Consider the following 21,678-nt stretch of genomic DNA (forward strand, 5'->3'; position numbering starts at 1 on the left):
TTTTTTGCAAATGTTACCAATGTAGGATACACACATTTCAAACAGTCACGTAATGGTTCGAGAGAAATGCCATTACAATTAAAGGGTGTAATAAATGCTGAAATTTGAAGCATTCTGAATTTCATTCACATACTACAGTGAGCAATACAATGGACACTATTAATACACAGATATTGATTTCGAATTTAATAGCAGTGTGTAAAAAAATATGGGAAGAAAAGTACAGAAATAGAATAAGAATGAAAAGGTTCATACAAAATAAGTTCAAGATCAAAAAAGAGCATTCAATGTGTATGCAATTGACAACAATTTAAACATATCGACTTGAATCAGCAGTCTTTAATGGAACCACCATGAAATACAAGGTTGGTCTGAAAAGTTCTCGGCGTAACAATGAAAAAACGGATTTATAATTTCAAAATTATTTTAATTTTTCAACATAATCTCCCTTAAGACTAATACATTTATTCCAGCGATGCTCCAGCACCATTATCCTATCCCTGTAGTAGTTCTCAGTAAGATCTGCAAAATACCCATTTTACAGCTGCAATCACCTATTGATTCGAAGAAAACACCGACCAGCGAAGAAGAGTTTTAGTTTCGGGAAGAGACAGAAGTCAGAGAGAGCCAAATTTGTGGAATAGGGTGGGTGTTACAACAATTCATAGTGCAGATCCCTTAACTTTGCCATTGACAAAACACCTTTGTGGGCAGGTGCATTGTCCTGATGAAAGATGATTTTTTTCTTCTGCAAACCAGGTCTTTTCTCACGAATTTTTCATCTAGTCTGGTTAAAAGATCAGAATAAGATTTCCCCATTATTGTTTTAACCTTTTCAAGATAATTAATACAATGCCTTTAGCATACCAAAACACTGATGCCATGACCTTTCCTGCTGATGGAACCAACTGTCTTCTTTGGAACTGAACTGGCTTCTGTCCACTGTTTTGACTGCTGTTTAGATTCTGGTGTGTAATGGTGAATCCAAGTCTCATCCATAGTAATAAATCGATACACAAAATCAGTTTTATTCTTGTTAAAATACTCCAAGCACTGTTCAGAGATTTTCATTGGAGTGCATTTTTGATCGGCTATGAGCAAGCACGGCTCCCATCTTGCGCAAAGCTTTTTCATTTGCAATTTTTCATCCTATATGTTCTTTTGAAATGCCTATAGTCTCCGTAATTTCATGCACTTTGAGTCACCGATCATCCAATACCATATCGTGCACTTGATCAATGATTTCTGGTGTTGTTATACTTTTTGGACGTCCTTCACATGGATCATCTTCAAGGCTATAGTACAACCACATTTAAACTCAGCAGCCCATTTCTTAATTGTCAAAAACGAAGGAGAAGTGTCCATAAACTTTTATGAACTTCGAATGAATTTCTTTTGGCGTTAAACTTTCTTTTACAAAGAATTTTATAACTGCACTATACTCAATTTTATCCATTTCAAGGGATACAGACAACACTTTTGCTTCAGACAGCTGTATAAAACAAACTACTTGATAGAATGACTTCCAATTTCACATGGATGCTTATGACAGATGTACCAACTTAGAAAAAAAATCTTGCCGATAGTGTTGCCATTTATAGTTGGGCCGATAACTTTTCAGACCACCCTCGTATATTGAAGCCTTTTAAAGAAATTTCTTTAATTTTAAAGAAATTAAAAAAACAATGACTTCAAATGCTACTTTAATTTTGGAAAGTCGTTTCAACTATTATGACTCTGAAAATGTATTTATCTAATGATGAAGATAAAACGTTTTTTTTTTTTTTTGGAGTAGGAACAATGAAAATTTCTATGAAAAATTTAAGAGAATATTTTTATTCCAAAAATAAATATTATATTATTTGTATAGCTAGATCAAAGATTTAAGCTAATATTTTCTGATTTGGAAATATCAAGTGACATAACAATTAGAAAAGCTCTTCTGTGTGTTCATGTCAATTTGAAGGTATTAATTCACAACACAGAATAATAAGAAAATAAATTAATATTTAACTTATTTGCTGATAGTTCACTAGTATTATATCCAGCATCTTCGGAGCACAAAAACAATTTGTCACAGTGCATGAAGAGCATCAATTTGGTTAACAGTGAGACCAGTTTAAAAAATTGAAATGGACAACACAAGGAACTAAAGTCCTAATCTGTTGTCAGAATAAGAGAGAGAGAGAGAGAGAGAAAAAGTAGTATTAATTTGATCTCAAAATGACTGTCTCCCAGATTTTTGGTAAATTGATACAGTCATTGTTGAGGTTTGAAGAATATTTTAAAGCTGCTGCTGCTGCTGATTCCAAAAACAATCTCTCTGACTTATGACTTCTGTGTAGTACTTTTGTCTTCTTCCATTTGATCCTGTATGAAGAAATATCCAAGGCATGGTCTGCTAGTTGCGACTTACCATAACAATAGTGCTATATGTACTTTTTATGTTCTCCCAGGCAAATGTCAACAGTTCTTCCTGTCTGACCATAAGCAAGCCAGGTTTCTTCATAGGGTGATAAAAGGAGGGAATGTGTCCTTAGGTGAATGGATAAGAGTTGACAATTTGATATATGGTTTAAATGTGGTGCAAAGCTGATATTTAGTAAGCACTCCAGATATCTTTTCAGATGTGCCCTGAATGTGTAGGATGGTAACAGTTTTACTATAGTCTTGCATATTAGGCAATAACAGGATTTCTAGGAAGCATTTAGTATTTTGTCTATTCTTTGGGGATTATAATCATTTACAAAAAAGCGTGATGCAAGTAAGTGAGGTACGTGATGTTACAATGATAATGTTATTTATTGAGACAAATCATGCTTTGCTACATCCATAACTCATGACTGCCTCTGGCAACCCATTCCATTTAATTCACCACTTGCTAAGCAAAAAAAAAAAAAAAAAAAATCTAGTCCTTACACACTTCCAGGGATGATTCCTTGCTCTCTCTCTGGCCATCTCCAGATATGTAATGAAAGAGTTCTTTAGCATCTACTATAAAACTCCTTTAGTAAGTTAATATTTGTAAGTTCTATCAGTATGCTGCAAGTAAAATAAATAATAAATGTAAAAGAATAACTGAATGAAGATGGTATGTGGGTGACAGATGCAGAAGTGATTGTTCAATTAACAAGTGCCCATTTTGCTAAAAGCTATCAACCTGATGTATGCAACATACTGGTGATGACAGATGTATGAAGAGGAGGTACTGGAGCTGTTGCATAAACTCAATAAGAATTTGGCAATAGGTGCTGATGAGATAAAGGATGCTAAGAGTTTTCAGCTAAACTGGCTGTGCCTTTGACCAGCCTACACAACTTGAGTTTCAGAACAAGATTCTACAGGAGCAGAAATAATGTATGATAATTCCATTGCATAAGGGTGGTGCAAAGATTGATGCATCTACCTACTGACTTATCATTATCTTGGAAATGGTGGTGAAGATCTCAGAAAAGTTAGTAATAGCTCACATACAAACAGGGGTTGATAGAGAATGTATACTTTGCAAAGAACGGCATGGGTTTACTAAGAGAAGGTAATGTTTCAGCAACTTACATTTTCTAATAATGTTATGGTTGAATAAGACAGGGGGGGAAACAGATATACTACATTACTTTTGAACTTTGCTAAAGCTCATTTTTGACAGGATACAGCATGGAAAGGTATTGCATAAGTTGGAGCATATAAAAAAACATAGTTGGGAATTTGGATTATAAACTGTTAGTGCGGATAATAGGGATAGCTGACCGACAGATATCAAAAAGTGGTGTGTTGGGGGGGGGGGGGAAGAATCCACAAAATTTAAGGAGGTGTACTCTAGGGATTAGTCCTTTGTTCATTGATATTTAATCTTTACATTAATGAAATTGGGGAAAATTTCACAGGATAATCAGAAATGTGACTAACATGCAGCATTTGCAGGATGTTTGAATAGTTAGGAACTGATTATATATTTGGTTTTATCTTTTATCCAAGTGTAAGCAAACAAAGTTTGCGCCTGAAGAACTTTCAGGACTAGGACAACTCGTGATAAAGGTGGTATAAGTTCTCATCACTTGCCTTAGAATCCCAGGTGCAAACTGGGATTCTAAGGCAAGTGATGAGAACGTTATGCAAACTATCCTTTATCCAAGTGTTTGCTTACACTTGGATAAAGGATAAAACCAAATATATAATTAGTAACTTCCATAAACTTATCTCTAATCCAGAGAATTTTAATTAATAGGGTGTGCCACCCTTTAGCAACTCGTATAGGTAAATATGACTTCTCCATTACTTCCACCTTAGTATCACCACCTCTGGGTCTGGCTCCCACTAATGTGCTTTTGTGCAGAAGTGGTTGCTTTCCCTGAGATGTGAGAGGCTCTTCTTGGGATTCTAAGAATCCCAAGAAGAGCCTCTCACATCTCATTCATCTGAGTGGGGCCAATGCCGAGATTATGGCTCTGCTTGGTAGTGGGGTGAGCCTGTCACTGAGTTGGACGGCAACTCGTAGGGAGTGGTCTGGGGGACTGCCTAATTTTTAAACAGCACCTCAATAAAGGTCAAAACCAGTCTGGGTAGTGACTCTTCTCTTAATGCATAGCATTATACATGTCTCCAAGGAGATGTGCTTTGCTTTATGGGATACTAAGGCAAGTGATGAGAACTCGTGGTATGAGTTCTCATCACTTACAAACTCATCAAAGTTCTCATCAGTTTGAGATAAACTTACACTTGGATAAAGAATAAAACCAAATATATAATTAGTAGCATAGCCAAGTAAAAAAACTTCCATAAAAAATAAAGGAAGGAACTGAGAGCATGAGAAAATGGTGGTCAGTTCAATGTTAGTAAATTTATGCACTTTGGTGTATTCTATTGGTGGGATTATGCTATAAGAAACTGTTCAGGCAAGGGATCTTGAAGTTCTTCTTCTAAAGGGAACTTCTGCTACAAAAGAAGAAACTTTAGTAGCTTATTCAAGCAAGTGTGAAAACAAACGCTGGTATTATCTAAATTTAAATTATCTCATAAATGGCAGAGATTGTTCTATGAGTATGTAGTAATCCGAATTTTTTTTTTCCTCACAAAAATTAGCCCATGAACATACATAGAACCAAAGTGAGCATAATTGGCCATGGTAACAGGGTTAGTAACAGAATCGATAATAAAATTAGGCTTATCAGAGCCAATTGAGTTAGCAAACAAGGTGACTATGGAAAACTATATACAGTTGACATATATATGAAATGTTCTGAGGTGAAACTATTCTTATGCTGTAACTATGTATTTCATCAGTTTTTCTGAGATTATACAATTGATAACTTGTAATGCATTTATCAGTAAAGCAAATCTAAACCTTCACCGTATCCAATAGTTTTCTAGTGATGTAATAACAATAAGAAAATTATAATATCTGATTTTAATATTTTTAATTAAATTTATTAGTTATTTTAATGAGATACTTATTTGTGGATTATATAATAGAAAAAATTAAAAAACGTAAACATGAATGGATGGAACACGTTCAAAGAATGAAAAAAGAAAGATTACTAAAACAAGCCTTAAAGTACACGCCATTAGGAAAAAGAAAACCAGGATGTCCTCTTAAACGATGACTTCTAAGGCTGGAACAGGCCAGGCTAGGCCTAAATCCTTGATACGCATGATGATGATGACTTATTTGTGGAACATTTCAATAAAAAAAAAAATATAAAGGTAACATAAGTATTTATCAATATAAAACACTATTTTACAACTCTTTTTATTTTTTTATTTTATTAAATCCTATTTGTTTTAAACTTATTAAGATGAATATGTTTAAAACAAACTGAATACTATAGCTATTTGACTTTAGAGTTAAGGAAAATAATGGTATTTTTTTTAAATATATAAAATTTTTGAAAATATATAAAAATTATTTTATTAAATCCTATTTGTTTTAAACATATTAAGATGAATATGTTTAAAACAAACTGAATACTACGGCTATTTGACTTTAGAGTTAAGGAAAATAATGGTATGAGGCAAGTGTTTTGCAGGATGAAAAATCCATGTTTCTGAGAGGGAGAACCTGCCACCTCTGTACAACATGAATAAGAAGTTTGTACTGTTCTAAATAAATATTGTGTGTGTGTGTGTGTGTGTGTGTGTGTGTGTGTGTGTGTGTATGTGTGTGTGTGTGTGTGTGTGTGTGTGTGTGTGTGTGTGTGTGTGTGTATAAAGTGAGTGAGAGAGAGTAAGCAACTTTAAATACAGTAATAAAAATAAAATGAAAGGATTGTTTATGATAAGTCCCTTTATTTAGGCTTAGTTTTTACTCAAATCATTGTGGATATCAGGTTAGTTCTTGAAATTTCCTTAGCTCTTGAAAAGTTTTTTCTTATAGCAAAAAATTTTCATGTAATAAAATACCAGTTACTGGAAGAAATTTTTTCAAACAACACCCCCCCCCCACAACATGTGAAATCCCCATGTACCTCTTTCTCTCTCTGCAAACAACTCTATCCCATATATAATCTATAACTCTCAAATGTATCTAACAATTGCCATCTCACAAAACTGCATGTCTATTGATAAAACAAATAATCATACTTCAAAATTTGAATGAGAATTTTAAATGACATGTTAATGTTATTAACATTTTTTAGCTCATCACCATTATGGTTTCAATATTATGCATTTATCCCTGCACAATGTCATTTTTCGCCTTTCACTACTCAAAGGAAATCACAAGTGATTTCCAGAAGACAACCAACTGAGTTACTATATAAAGAGAACATTCACACAAGAATAGAAAAACAGGAAAGGACAAAACATGCATAGACTTTTCAAATGAAAGAGAGTTTCATACAAAAGTACCAGGATTTTTTTCCTTTGGGAAAACTGGATTTTCCTCCCAGAAAACAGGCAGAGAAAAACAGACAAAAACACATTTGTGAACTGAATTGTGTGTAATAGCCATCAATGAATTCCATGATATATTATTTACACACAACTACCACCATTAAGTCTTGGTTGGTGGTATGTAATAACTAGTGTCTCAGATGTAGTAACTCATTTTTTCCCCATTTCCTAAGAACTGCAAGTCTTCTTTTTAGAATTTTCAACATTGTTAAAATACACATACCACATAAAAAAAAAAAAAAAATTTAATCAATAAATAAGAAATATTGATTCAATATATTGATATTACATAAGTTATTTAATGACAATTCCACATGAAAATGTTGAAATTTAAACATTAACTTGTAGAAACTTAGAACACCTTCCCCTATTCTGTTATGCAAAGACAGACACATTCAGCTTTTTAAAAATCACAAATCAAACATTAGAACATAAGCATATTTGTTACATAACATACCCTACTTGGTTATATCCATAGCATTCTTCACTGAAATAGATTTTATTCTACTATACTACACAAAGAAAAAATAAAATGCAAACAATATTTACCAGCCAACTCCATCTTTCTCTGAATAACAGGAGACCTGAACACAGAGAAAGATGAAGTTGGCCTTTAAAGATGCCTAAGAATAATTCTGAGCATTTGCTAAAGCTTTTATACTAGCTTCTGATGACTAACTGCAATTGGTATTTCCCATGAGTCAAACCGTCAGCACTAAAAGCAAAATGAAACAGCATTGGTCCGTATTACACAAAGGAATCATCAAGTTGTCTGGGAAGGGAATTTCTAGAAAAAGCTAATGGTGCCATTCTAAGAACTGTGATTGGAAAGGAGAGGTACAGCAAGAGAACTACATACATCAAAGTAACAAATGAATCTCAGTATAAGACAAATTAGTTGAGGCTATTATGTTCCTTAAAAATTATACCAAAATATAGTAACCTTTTATGATGTTATAAGTATCACAACTTTTTAAATCAGCTATCCAACTGATAACATCTGGCAATATATATATATATATATCAACCTAAACCAGGAATCTTTACATTTACATGTTATTCCACCGACAATGTAAGGAGCTTGCATTCCTTTTAAGTTTAATGAAATTAATGAAATCAAAACATATACACAGCATAAGAAAATTTTACTGATATTTATTAAAATAGTAATATCAAATTCAGTATGTAAAATCTTTTTATTATTATTATTTTTTACTGCTTTTCACTGATTTTTACAATGACCTGTCATGAAACTAAACACTTTGTAACAATGGATGGATTATTGTATGTGTGTGTGGAGGAGAGAGCAAAAATAAATAAATAAATAAATAGAAATAAAATAAAAATAAATAAAAAAAAAAAAAAAAAAAAACGGGGCTGGTGAGAATGTGATAATAAATCTATATTCTTTACCAGAAACAAAATTACATTACACATGTTAAGCAAACTCACATAAAACAAACTTTAGTTTTTAACTAATCATTAGTTTTTCACAATGAAACTTGCATTAGTTCTTTTAGGGTTCCACGGTGATCAGCATTCATTTAAAAATATTTTTTATGGAATTTACAACCATGTTAAAAAAAAAACTTTTTTATTATCCCGACGTTTTGATCTTCACATCAAGATCATCATCTGGAGCGTACATAAGTATACAGAACAAGCTGAGTTACATTATTAACTATAAGCTAGAGAGACAATGATTTGATCACATGTTATTCTACTGGCATGACATCTGGTGAAAAATAAATAAAATAAAAATAAATAAATTAATTAATAAATAACATAAAAAATAAAATTAATAAATTTTTACATCAAGCTAAATTCTATATTTTACAATGACAGGAATAAACATTCTTTTAGATGGTTTTCTTTCAGAAACAATTGGTGTCCTATTTTTAGTATTACAATTCTTATTTTTGATTTACAATACTGGATTTTCTACAGTCCTGTTTATAGTTGTTCTTGGTGAGGAAGGTCGAATATATACCTTCCATATGTTTGGGATTTTTAAACCATCATTGTTGTTCAGATTGGGGTGGTTGCTGATAATCTCACAGGCTTCCTTGAATTTTCGTTCATACCATGTTCTAGTGTGATGTAGAGAGCTGGTGGTTTTCCAGTCAATTCTGTGTAAGGTATTCACAGGGCATGATCAGAAAGACCAGCTTCACCATAATTATTATATGTTAATGTGTCGTTTATGTTCTTTTTGTCTAATAGGAATAGTGCGTCCTGTTTCTCCTATATATGGTATGTTGCAAGTACAATAAATCCGGTATACTCCAGGGTGAGCTAGTGGAGGGAGTGGGTCTTTGGATGAGTTGAGTAGGTTTTTTAATTTTGCAGGAGGTTTAAAGGTGGCTTTGAGGTGGTTGTACTTTTGTAGTACTCTGTTTATTTTGTCTGATATTCCTTTAATGTATGGAATGGTTATAGTTTTACTGTAGTTCGGTTTGTCTTTGTTTTTTATTGTGGTTTTGTAAAGAATTTTGTTTATAGTATTTTGGCTGTATCCGTTTTGTTGTAGGTTATTACTGATAATTTGAAATTCGTCTTTCAGTGCCTGTTCATTGGAACAAATCACTGAGCTCTGTTTTTTAGCGTGTTGATGACACCTAGTTTTTGTGTTGGGTGGTGGTAAGAGTTTATGTGTATGTATTGTCCCATATGTGTCGGTTTTCGGTAAACAGTGAATGAAAGATTGCCCGAGGGAAGACGTGTGACAAGTGTATCAAGAAACGGAAGTGTGTTGTGTTTTTCAATTTCAATTGTGAACTATATGCGTTTGTGTTGTTTGTTTAGGTAGCTAAGGAATGTGTCTAATGTCTGGCGGCCATGGGACCAGATCGCGAAAACATCGTCAACATATCTAAGCCAGACTTTGGGTTTTAGAGGGGAGGAATCTAGGGCAAGTTCCAAATGTTCCATGTAAAAGTTAGCAATGGGGGGGGATAATGGCGAGCCCATGGTTGTGCCTTCTTTTCGTAAGTAGAAGGCGTTTTGCCATACAAAATAACCCGATCGTAATACATGCGCAAAAAGCGCCGTGATATCTGGAGGGAATTTGTTCTGTCGTAAAGAGGGCAGAGACGTCAAAACTGACTAATAAATCATCTTTTTCTAATATAATGTCTTTGATGATGTTTATGAAGTGTTGTGTGTTTTTGATATAGAAAGGGGAATGACCTACCAACTCCTTGAGTGTCGCCACTAATTTTTTGGCTAAGTGATACGTCGGGCTATCAATTCCTTCAACGATGGGTCTTAGCGGGGTGTTTTCTTTGTGAATTTTAGGTAGCCCGTAAATTCTAGGAGAGCGTGCATAATGAGGGAACAGTTTTTTGACTGTATTTTCGGGTCATGTGGTAACTGATTTAAGTAGTTTCTCTGTTTTGTTTTTTGTTCTGTTAGTTGGGTTGTAGTTAACTAATTTGTATGTGTTATTGTCAGAGACCAGCAGATTCATTTTTTCTATATAAGTGGTACGGTTTAAAATGACAGTGGCATTTCCTTTATCGGCTCTGGTTATTACTATGTTCGGATTTGTTTTAAGTGATTTTATCGCTGTTAATTCGTGTTTAGTTATGTTGCTTGTTATTATTTTGTTATGGTTTAAAATGTTCGCAGTTTCTGTATGTATTTTGTCTGCTATGTTATTAGGTATCTATGCAATCTTTCCTTCATTGTTTACCGAAAACCAACACATACGGGACAATACATACACATAAACTCTTACCACCACCCAACACACTAAAAAACAGAGCTCGGACGATTTGTTCCAATGAACAGGCACTGAAAGACAAATTTCAAATTATCAGTAATAACCTACAACAAAACGGATACAGCCAAAATACTATAAACAAAATTCTTTACAAAACCACAATAAAAAACAAAGACAAACCGAACTACAGTAAAACTATAACCATTCCATACATTAAAGGAATATCAGACAAAATAAACAGAGTACTACAAAAGTACAACCTCAAAGCCACCTTTAAACCTCCTGCAAAATTCAAAAACCTACTCAACTCATCCAAAGACCCACTCCCTCCACTAGCTCACCCTGGAGTATACCGGATTTATTGTACTTGCAACATACCATATATAGGAGAAACAGGACGCACTATTCCTATTAGACAAAAAGAACATAAACGACACATTAACATATAATAATTATGGTGAAGCTGGTCTTTCTGATCATGCCCTGAATACCTTACACAGAATTGACTGGAAAACCACCAGCTGTCTACATCACACTAGAACATGGTATGAATGAAAATTCAAGGAAGCCTGTGAGATTATCAGCAACCACCCCAATCTGAACAACAATGATGGTTTAAAAATCCCAAACATATGGAAGGTATATATTCGACCTTCCTCACCAAGAACAACTATAAACAGGACTGTAGAAAATCCAGTATTGTAAATCAAAAATAAGAATTGTAATACTAAAAATAGGACACCAATTGTTTCTGAAAGAAAACCATCTAAAAGAATTCCTGTCATTGTAAAATATAGAATTTAGCTTGATGTAAAAATTTATTAATTTTATTTTTTATGTTATTTATTAATTAATTTATTTATTTTTATTTTATTTTTTTTTCACCAGAGGTCACGCCAGTAGAATAACATGTGATCAAATCATTGTGTCTCTAGCTTATAGTTAATGATGTAACTCGGCTTGTTCTGTATACTTATGTATGCTCCAGATGATGATCTTGATGTGAAGATCGAAATGTTGGGATAATAAAAAAGTTTTTTTTTTTTAACACGGTTGTAAATTCCATAAAAAAATTTTAAAATGGAAACTTGCATTAGCATTATTACAAGTTTACACTTCCATGACATCCTTCAGATATCACAGGAGATCCATGAGATAATCATAATGCCTGTTATATCACCTAAACACATTCAATTATCCCAGCCTTTACTGGATAATTCAGTATTCCCCAAACCCACCATCCTCCAAGCAAAAATCAATGCTTACGCCATTGTTTATTTACAAAGTTTTGAACTTTGTGAACAATGGAGCAAATCTCTTCTATAGAAGTTGAGGAAGATTGTAAATCTGATGAAAGTGGTTCATTTGAGGCTGTCTGGTGTGAGATAGAGGCCAACCAGACAAAATATATTGTTGGTTGCTGCTATAGACTTAGGGGGTCCAGAAAAAATTGTTGACAACATGCATCAGCAGATTATACAATGAGTGCAGGCCAATCAATTATCATGGGAGACTTCAACTGTAGTGATATAGATTGGAAGGAGAAAAGGGCACACAGCAAAATGGAAATGGAATTTATACAGTTACTAAGGGATAATTACCTGAAACAGCACATGATGGAAAGAACCAGGGGTTTGAGAGTGTTGGATCTGGTAACAGCATCAGAAGATCTATCTATAACTGCAATGGCAACTCTACCTCCAATCAGGGCAAGTGACTCAGCATGTGGAAATTTCAGTCAAAAAAAGGGTTTATGCAGAATTACAAAGCTGATAATTATGACAAACTTAGGAGGCAACTTGGAGCAGTGCCATGGCATAAGAAACTACATGGAATGAATGTCATTAGTGCATGAGAAGTGGTCAAGAATTGTTTGAGCGAGGCAGTATCAGAGTAGATATCCAGCTATCTATATCTACTCTGATATATCATGTATATCAGAGTAGATATACATCATCCTGACTCTGGAGGATAAACCTACTTGATTTATTCTCTAGGGTCAGGAGGTTAAACTGAGTAGGGATGACTAGCAATATAAAGCAAGAACTGCAAAAAAAGAAAGCTTTGCAGAAGGAATATAAACAACAAGGTGACTGGCATGCCTATAAACAGTATAAAGCACAAGCAAGAAGGGTAACTAGTATGGTAAGGAAATCTAAATCAGATTTCAAAGAAAATTAACTAAGCAGGCTAAAGTAAATCCAAAAGAACTTTTTTTCGCTATGTAGCAAGTAAGCGAAAGAATGATTATGGAAAGATAACTTTACTCCGCACTGATGGTAGGAGAGTGAGAGAAGCAGAAGAAATAGTTTAGTTACTAAGTGATCGCTATGCAATGGTATTTCATCTAGGTGGTAACTTTGCAGTTACTGAGGTAAGCATTGAGGTAGATGAACTGGAAGTAGTCAGTATACTGAAAAATATCAATGTAAATACAGCAGTGGGCCTTGATGGTATGTCTACTCACATGCTACGAGAATGTGCAAGTGAACTGGCAGTGCCTCTGATGAAGTTGTTGAATCTTTGTAAAAGGTAGGTCCTGCCTCAGTAATTTATTCACATTTTATAATAAGGTGAACGGCAGAATTGGATAAAGGAAATGTCTACACCATGATACTGCTGGACTTTGCAAAGGCATCTGACAGAATACCGCATGGAAAACATGGATTGGGGGGGGGGGGGGGGAATAGACATCAAAGGGTGGTGTATGGTGGAGTGGAATCAAGGTGAATGAGGGTAACTAGTGGAGTGCCCCAAGCTCTGTACTAGGACCACTACTCTTTAATTTGTATATTAATGATATAGCAGAAGATTTGAAGGGGACAATCAGTTGTTTGCCAATGATGCAAAAGTAGGGAGGGCAATAATTAATAATGGTGATGTATGTGTCTTATAAGATGATTGAAATAAATTGGCAGTGTGGACCAAAGACAATAGTTGTCAATTCAATGTTGTAAAATGTAAGGTGATACAAAGGCATCTGACAGAATATCACATGGAAAACTATTACATAAGTTGGAGCAAATAGGTATGGATGAGTTTGGTAGCATGGATGGGGGTGGTAGATAGTGATGGTGGATAGAGATTTGAAATTCAGAGGACATATTGCAAGAGTTGGCAAAATAGCTCAGAGGATTACTTGGATGTTGAAGAACACATTGACAAGTAAAAACAGTTTATTATCCTTCTTCATAAGGCTATGATTCAGCCACATGTTGACTATTGTGCAGATGTGGTCACCTGTGTTTCTTGAGGATCAGGTGGTGGTGGAGAGGACTAAGGGACAAGTGACCGAGCTGATGACAGGTCTGTGGAATGTTACCTATGAGGATAGATTGAGGATGTGTGGGTTGTGGAGTTTAGCTGACAGGCAGAGGAGATGGATTATGATAGAAACTATTAGTTACTCAAGAGATACTATAAGATTGACACAGAAGAAATTATTTTATATATGGGGAGTAGAGGGAAAATATGGGATCACACTTGGAAGCTGCCTAAGTGTGTGGTTAGTAAGGGTGTGCAGACTAGATTCTTTCCTTGGAGAGTGATGAATGAGTGGAAAGGATTGCTAGAGGTAGTTGTGAGCACCCAACAGTGAATAGGTTTAAGGAGATGTATAACAGGTATTGTGTTAATGGATGGAGTGGGTCTTCTGCAATAATCTTGACTCCAAGGAGTGCCCATATAAATAATATACTCAATAAATTCCTCTGACCAACTTATACATTGGCATCACACTGGACTATCTCTGGGAAGGATAACCTGTCGAAATGATTCCACTAGATGCCTAACAACATGTAGGATCTGTAACCACAGTTAGCATATACTGGGTTCCAGTGAATTCCCTAGCCACAGGTGAGTCTCTGAGTGGGGAACCACAAACAAACACATGGTTAATATATATAATAATAAATAACAGGGATCCAAATTATGACCAGCAAAGCATGACCAATATCATGATAGTGCTAGTCTGGATGGGTGAAACCAACAAGGGATTTCCATTAAACTGCATTATCCACCTGCACTATACAGTTTAGTGGCCTAACATAGTTTTTTGTGAATAGTGTCTGCTTGGCATATTCTGACACCAGAGCAGTTATTTTTGACAATAACTTTTAGAGAAAAGAGGATGTCTTGTGGGCTTTTTGGCTCTGAAGCTCCATACATGAGTACGGTAGTGCATCAACTGGGATACTGTCCTTGATTTCTAAGGTAGGATTTCAAAGTCAACTATAGCAACGTATCTGTTAATTATCTTGTAGAAAGCAATGTACCCTTCACTCATCATGAGCATCTACTTGTTGTTAACATTCTCATAGCAAGTGATGGTATCACCTGTTTGATGCTATTCTATGTTAAACCTAACCACTGTAGATCATCAGCAACCAGCAAAGCATTGCTGTCCAAGAGGGTAGGACTATACTATTTTCATACTGATATCATCATACCAATTCCAAGAGTGCAGCTTGAACACTCTGGTTCAATCATGCATGTATGAGTACAGAACTATAAGGGTACATGAAGTGCCATACCATAGTGTAGTTGATATAGGATTATGCAAACCTATACCAACTACACTATGGTATGGCACTTTATGTACCCTTATAGTTCTGTACTCGTGCATGCATGATGCTATTATGTCCATTTATAGTGCTATAGATATTCCAGTCTGAATGTAAGAGGAAAGGTGATTGTAGTCTATGTTATGTCAGTAAAAATTTCAATTCATGATACCTTGCTTCCTCATATTTTCCAAATTCCTTATTACCCAACAGTTGACTCCCAACACTACCTTCATTACACATCTTCTTAACTAACTTCTAATGTAATCCAAACATGGTGCAGAGTGAGCAATGATTTTTACAATGGTACAACCATTTCCTTATCAAGAATTGTTAACATTCTTATCATTGCAACAATTCTCCATGCTGTCTTGAATCATCTTAAACTTTAATTCTCCTATTCACTATGATCCTCACATCCTGCCTAGAGATAACACTATATATTGGTAATTTTATACTCTGTTTGCTTGCATTTGGATAAATGATTAAACCAAGAATATAATTTCTTGGCATCTGTAATTTATACTATAGAAAATTTCAAAATTGCAAACATGATGTTCTATGTATTTTACACTCAACATGATGTTGCCATAATGCAGTGACTACAGTGCAAGAATAATCAGGGACAGAATCTGATCTGCTGTTAACTAGTTATAGGCTAAATATTACTGATGTCACTTTGATTAGTCCAAGATATTTAAGTATCCAACAAGACACTGTTGACAAAACTGGAAGCATTCAATCCAATTAATAAAAAAAAAAAATCAGTGCACTTGGAAAACAGAGAGAGAAAAAATATAAAAAGAAAACATAATTTTTCTTCTTATTTATTCTCTTATGAGAATTTAATCTCAATCAAACAAAAAATTAAAGGTGTTGTACAGATATCTTCACATCACACCTTTAAATGATTTCGCCATGTTTGGAACAGTTGTTTCTAATAGTGCTCACTCTTCTGATTAACAACTCTCCTGAACACACACCTGAACAGGTCACATCAATAAATTTCAATGATATTTTCAATACAGCTGTATCTTATCTAAAAGGCATTTAATTCATTTTAGTAGTTTGATTAGTCTGATTTCCCAGCCCAACTGGACAAAAAGAAAAGGGAGGGGATGCAGAGGTCTCATTCACCACAGACACTCATACAGATTGCACAATTTATAGCCAAATTTTGAATATAATTGTTTATGTTGTTTAAAGTCCTTCAACAATTTCTGCACAATTTAACCAAAACGGCAGGTGAGATTTTACAAAAAGGAATGCAGCAATTATTTAATTAACAACTCGATAAGTTATGGCAAAATTCATTAAACAGAATGATATCTGCACAGGTAAAGAAATGAATTTAATACTTTTTTCCAGTGGATGGAAAGTAGGGGCATTATGAAAGTAACGTCTCCACCGTGGTTGCTTCCTAGCCATTGAAGTGAAAGTGCTCACATGCAGCCCTGTATTATTATGCTGCTAAACCAAATGGCTGTTCCTCAGCATGAAAATGATTAATTTGCTGTTTTGATTTGACTCTTTCAAGGTCTTCACATAACTTTGCAAATCTGTCACCTCCTTCATGACACAGTCCTGATAAATGACCTTTGCTGTTCCAAAAGACAGTCAGAACGTACTTTCTAGAAGGTCTGGTTCTGAACTTGGTGAGGAAGGGTGCCAATATTACATAGAATAAACTAAAGTGAAAGCAACTGGCAAACAGACTTCCAGAATGCACACTTTTCACTGTAACCTAAATCTATAATGATTTGGGTGATTCATGCTACTTTAATGCTGACTGGTCTCTTTCTGATTAAATGCTTTCTGCTTATGGAAATTATCAGTGTGGCAGTTTCCGAATGCCTACTCCATGATCAGTCAATCAACTTTATCATTGCTGTTCTTAATCTTCAAGCCAAAAAACAACAGTACACACATCTACTTTACCATAACACAATGCTGTAATGATCTAGCTGACTCATGCTACTCCAGCATTCAACCTCAATGCTAATTAATCTCAGTCTTATTTGCCATCTTTCTCTGATTAAATACTTTTTGCTTATGGAAATCATCAGTCACAATTAGGATTACACATCCAGTTGCTTTACCATAAAAACCCTGTAATCAGCAGTGAATTTTAGTAGCTGAAACATTGATTTTTGTGCATCAAAAATTCAATTACTGCTTGCTGTTTTACATAATTTGATAATCATACACCACTATATACTAAACCGTGTTTCAATAACGGAATACCATGAGTTGGATGAAACAAAAGAAATATAAAAACGGAAGAACTCACGTAAAAAACTTATTTAACGTAAAATTTTTGCCTAAATATCATAGCCAAATTCAGTACAAAATATGTGTATACAACCTCTGTCCAAAAAGAAACCAAACTTTTGATAGAAAATAAAACACAGGTCAATTATAATTATTCAAATCATTTATTTCAATTAATATACCCTCCCTCAGCTTCGATACAGCATTTGGCACGTCAATTAATTTGTTAAATGAGTTTTGAGTTTTTTATATCGGTTTTTGAGATACTGTTGAGGGTTGTGGTTACTACCGCTTGAACGTTTTCAATGGTGTCGTATCGCTTTCTTGTCATCGGCAAATGAAATTGGGGGAAGAGAAAGAAATCACAGGGTGCTAAATTCAGGTGAATACAGCGAGTGATCCAACACACAAACTTCGTTTTTGCTCAAAAACTGTCTCAATCTTCGAATGATGAGATGGTGCATTATCGTTCAAAAGTAACCAGCTGCCTGCATCACGATATTCATGCCATACGAGACGAATTCTTGCTATCAATTGCTTCAAAACTTCGAGATAAAACTCACCATTGACCGTTTGGCCAGGCAGAACGAATTCTTTGTGGATAATGCCCTTGGAATCGCAGAAACAAATCAGCATTGTCTTTATTTTTGACTTCTCCAAGCAACTTTTTTTTTTTCCGGATGCCCCTCTTCTGGTGGTCTCCACTCAGCACTCTGGCGCTTTGTTTCGAGCTCATACTCAAAACTCCCTTGAAATGACGATATGATCATTTCAAGGAAGTTTGAGTCCTTATGATGGGTTTTAATGAAGTCTTTGCAGTGTTCAATTCACTACATTTTTTGGTCTTCAGTCAACTTGTGGGGAACAAATTCAATTTACGAAGCCCCAAACTCTCGGTCAAAATGTTGTGCACAATTGATTTTGGAATCCCCAATTCATCTCCAATCAATCTCATGGACAATTTCGGGTTTTCTTTGAAAAAAATCATGCACTTTTTGGCATGACGACGAAAAGCCAGGCCGTCCAAAAACTGGATGGCCTGGCTTTTTGTCGTCCTCACGACCACTTTGATATCGCTTAAACCACTCGTAAACTTGAGTAAGGGATAAGCATTCATCACCATATGCATTTTGAAGCATTTGATGAATTTTGGTAAAACTTTGACCAAGTTTAACACAAACGTCAATCACAGTTCTCTGTTTGAAATTCATTTTCCAACTGTTCATCAAAACACGTCACTCTTGGCACTATAAGTCGACTTCTAATGAAACAAATGTCATAAACAGTTGACACATCACTAATGAAGGTTGCTGCTTTTGACAACCAAAAGATACAACAGGTGGCGCCACTAGTTTCTTCTATTTTCGTAAAGTTCAGTTTCTATTTGGACAGAGTGTGTATAGCCAGCCTGGCTGGCCAAGTGGTTAGCCTGTCCGCTCTCCAGTCAAGTGGCTGCGGGTTCAAATCCCACCGTGGGCGTGGATGTTTGCGATTGTGGAAATACTAGTGGTGGTGGTCGGCAGTAGATGCCGTTGGTGTAGTTGAGGTCAGTTGGTGGATTGTGAGTGGTGGAAGCAGAGTTGTAGAGTGGATGCCCTCCCTTGATGAGTCATTGGACTCCCTGGAGGTGACAAATAATAATAATAATAATATATTTTTAGGGAAGATTAGCAGATCTAAAAAGTGCTATCTCCCACAAAGTGGATAGATATGACCATCAGATCTTTTATGAAGAACTCTTGTCTTGTTCCAATAAACTACATTTAGTGAAGATATAGACAAACTGGAAAATGTCCTTTTATTCATCTAGAAGTCTTATATTAAATACCATGAGCATGAACAGTGTGGTAAGCATGCTATCTGCACTAAACATATAAATTAAATATACCAAAAAATTATATACTTGGATTAATCCTTTATCCCAGCAAACAAGTTTGCATCTGAAGTATTTTCAGAATTGGGACAATTGCTATATAGAAGCTAATGACTTCACATCACTTGCCTTAGTATCCATAATGCAAAGCACACATCCTTGCAGACATGTATAATGCTATGCATTATGGGAAGGGTCATTACCCAGACCAGTTTTGACTTTATTGATAACTAAGTGGAAAAATTTCCAACTATCTCTAATCCAGAATATTTCAATAATAAGGTGGGACACCTTTTGGCTACTTGTATAGAAAAATATGACTTCTGCATTACTTCAACCTTGGTATCACCTTTGGGTTGGATCCCACTGATGAGACCTCAATAAAGGTTGAAACCAGTCTGGATAGTGACCTTCCCGTAATCCATAACATGATACATGTCCGCAAGGATATGTGCTTTGCATTATGGGATACTAAGACAAGTGATGTGAAGTCATTAGCTTCTATATGTGAGTTGCTCTAGTTTTCAGGCACAAACTTGTTTGCTTACAATTGGATAAGGATTAACCCAAGTACATAATTTCTTGGTATATTTAATTTATAATATAACCAAGTGGAAAAACTTCCAACAACTGCACTACACATAGTTTATTGGAACAAGAAAAGAGCCCAGTCATTTCCTCATAGAACGGCTTTATGAAGAAAAGTGTGAAATGTTACTTTTGTCATAACTGAAACAAATCTGATGGTCAACATCTATCTCTTTATGGGAGATAGCACATTTTTTAAATCTGCTAATCTTTCCTAACTTTATTTATGTATATATCTTAAGTTAGAAAATTGATCATATTTAGTTATCTTAGATTAGATACTTCGGTGGCATCTTTCAGAATTGAATGTTATTGTTTAATTGCCATTCTATAATCTTATACTGAAGATGACTATGACATTTAGGCAGAAATTTTACATTAAATAAGATTTTTTACATGAATATTCCTCTGTTTTTATACTTTCTTTGAATACTAAATTGTAATGGAGGGATGAAGGAACAAAACAAAAGGCCATTCACTGTGCAAGCATTACTTTCGCAGCAATGACTCATAAGCAAAGTACTGCAACAAGTCACCAACCACTTTGATTACTACTATTGTTATGGGAAACCTCCATAGAGCCTAAGGACTCATCATGTAAAGCCCTCTACTGCGCTATTATTCTTACTCTTATTAGAAGAATTATTGGAGCTAAAATTTGAGCTGCTGTGCCTTCAGTTTAAAGGTGAATATTATCCATCAATGATTTTTATTCAACAGGACACAGCCCATGCCAAATTTAAAGTATTAAATCCATCTTGGATTTCAAGCCAAATCACAAAGAAACAAGAATTGGACATAATGTAAAAAGTGTTACTTATATTATTTTAATAATGATATTATTGTTCTATTCTTATGGTATTCCTCAAATTTCAGAGGAGATTTTATATTCTCAATGATCACTATCTCTAAAGACTACAACCTTTCTGTTCAAGGAATGCATCAAAAGATTACTTCTCTCTACTGAACTTCTTACCCACACAGCACTGAGTATAGGTTTTGCAACTTTTCGGATGTGGTTCTGATAGAAAATAATAACAGTAATAAATAGAACTTCGGCCAAATATCAATTTCTAAATTATCATTCCCCCCAGTAAATGAAAGTAGCTAAAACACCTAAATTAACTGCTAAAATTGATGGATGATGTAAAATGTAGCACCATCTGCAATTTCCATTAAAACTCTGTACTCTGTTCTGTTGTGCTTAAATTTCAAGGAACTCTGAACAACTGAAGAGACAAGTGTATTCTCATATCTAGTCAAAATTCACTGAATGATTAATTCACCCTGTAAAGGGGGGGATCCACTTCCCTAGAATCCTTCCATTCATACAGATTAATTGGAATGAATTTTTCAAGAGGAACATAAGCAAATCCAGAAACAACTATACTCTAAATCTCAAAATCACTTGAATGATGTGATCAACCCCACTCATTGTTTTCATTTTTGTCCAATTGGAGTGAAATTCAATTGGAGAAAAATGACAATACTTTTGTATTTTTAATATTTTCTAAGTGCTTTTTTAAAAAAAAAAATCAACAGAACCTAACACACATTTGCAGAGTAACAATATTAAACACAAACTGAAGTCATGAGGTTGACAAGTTTAAAGTGGTAGTTGGGGCATAGATTTAGACTAAATGCAGACAATGCAGGTTTATTATTAATCTAAATAACCAAATACTCGATATGCAAGTTATAGATCTTCAGTGTAACTAACAATTCAAAAAGATAGAATAATAACAATGCATTTCATAAGCAAGAAAAGAGTC

At 34.7% G+C, this 21,678-nt stretch overlaps 1 protein-coding gene across 3 annotated transcripts in view; it reads right to left on the bottom strand.

Moving 5' to 3' along the window:
- Nucleotides 1-21,678, bottom strand: part of msk (importin-7 msk) — a 321,082-nt gene that overhangs the window by 277,365 nt on the left and 22,039 nt on the right. The window contains exon 1 of one of the 3 annotated variants that reach the window (XM_090394391.1): nt 7,346-7,477. The exons of the other annotated variants lie outside the window; for them this stretch is intronic. The gene's annotated coding sequence lies outside the window, so the exon portion shown is untranslated. Of the gene's footprint in view, nt 1-7,345; nt 7,478-21,678 lie in introns of those variants that run through there. 3 annotated transcript variants of the gene reach the window in all.

This window comes from Typopeltis vanoorti, chromosome 6, assembly GCF_054136105.1.
Source record: "Typopeltis vanoorti isolate ZY-2024b chromosome 6, IOZ_Tvanoo_1.0, whole genome shotgun sequence".
In the NCBI taxonomy this organism is placed as follows: Eukaryota; Metazoa; Arthropoda; class Arachnida; order Uropygi; family Thelyphonidae; genus Typopeltis; species Typopeltis vanoorti.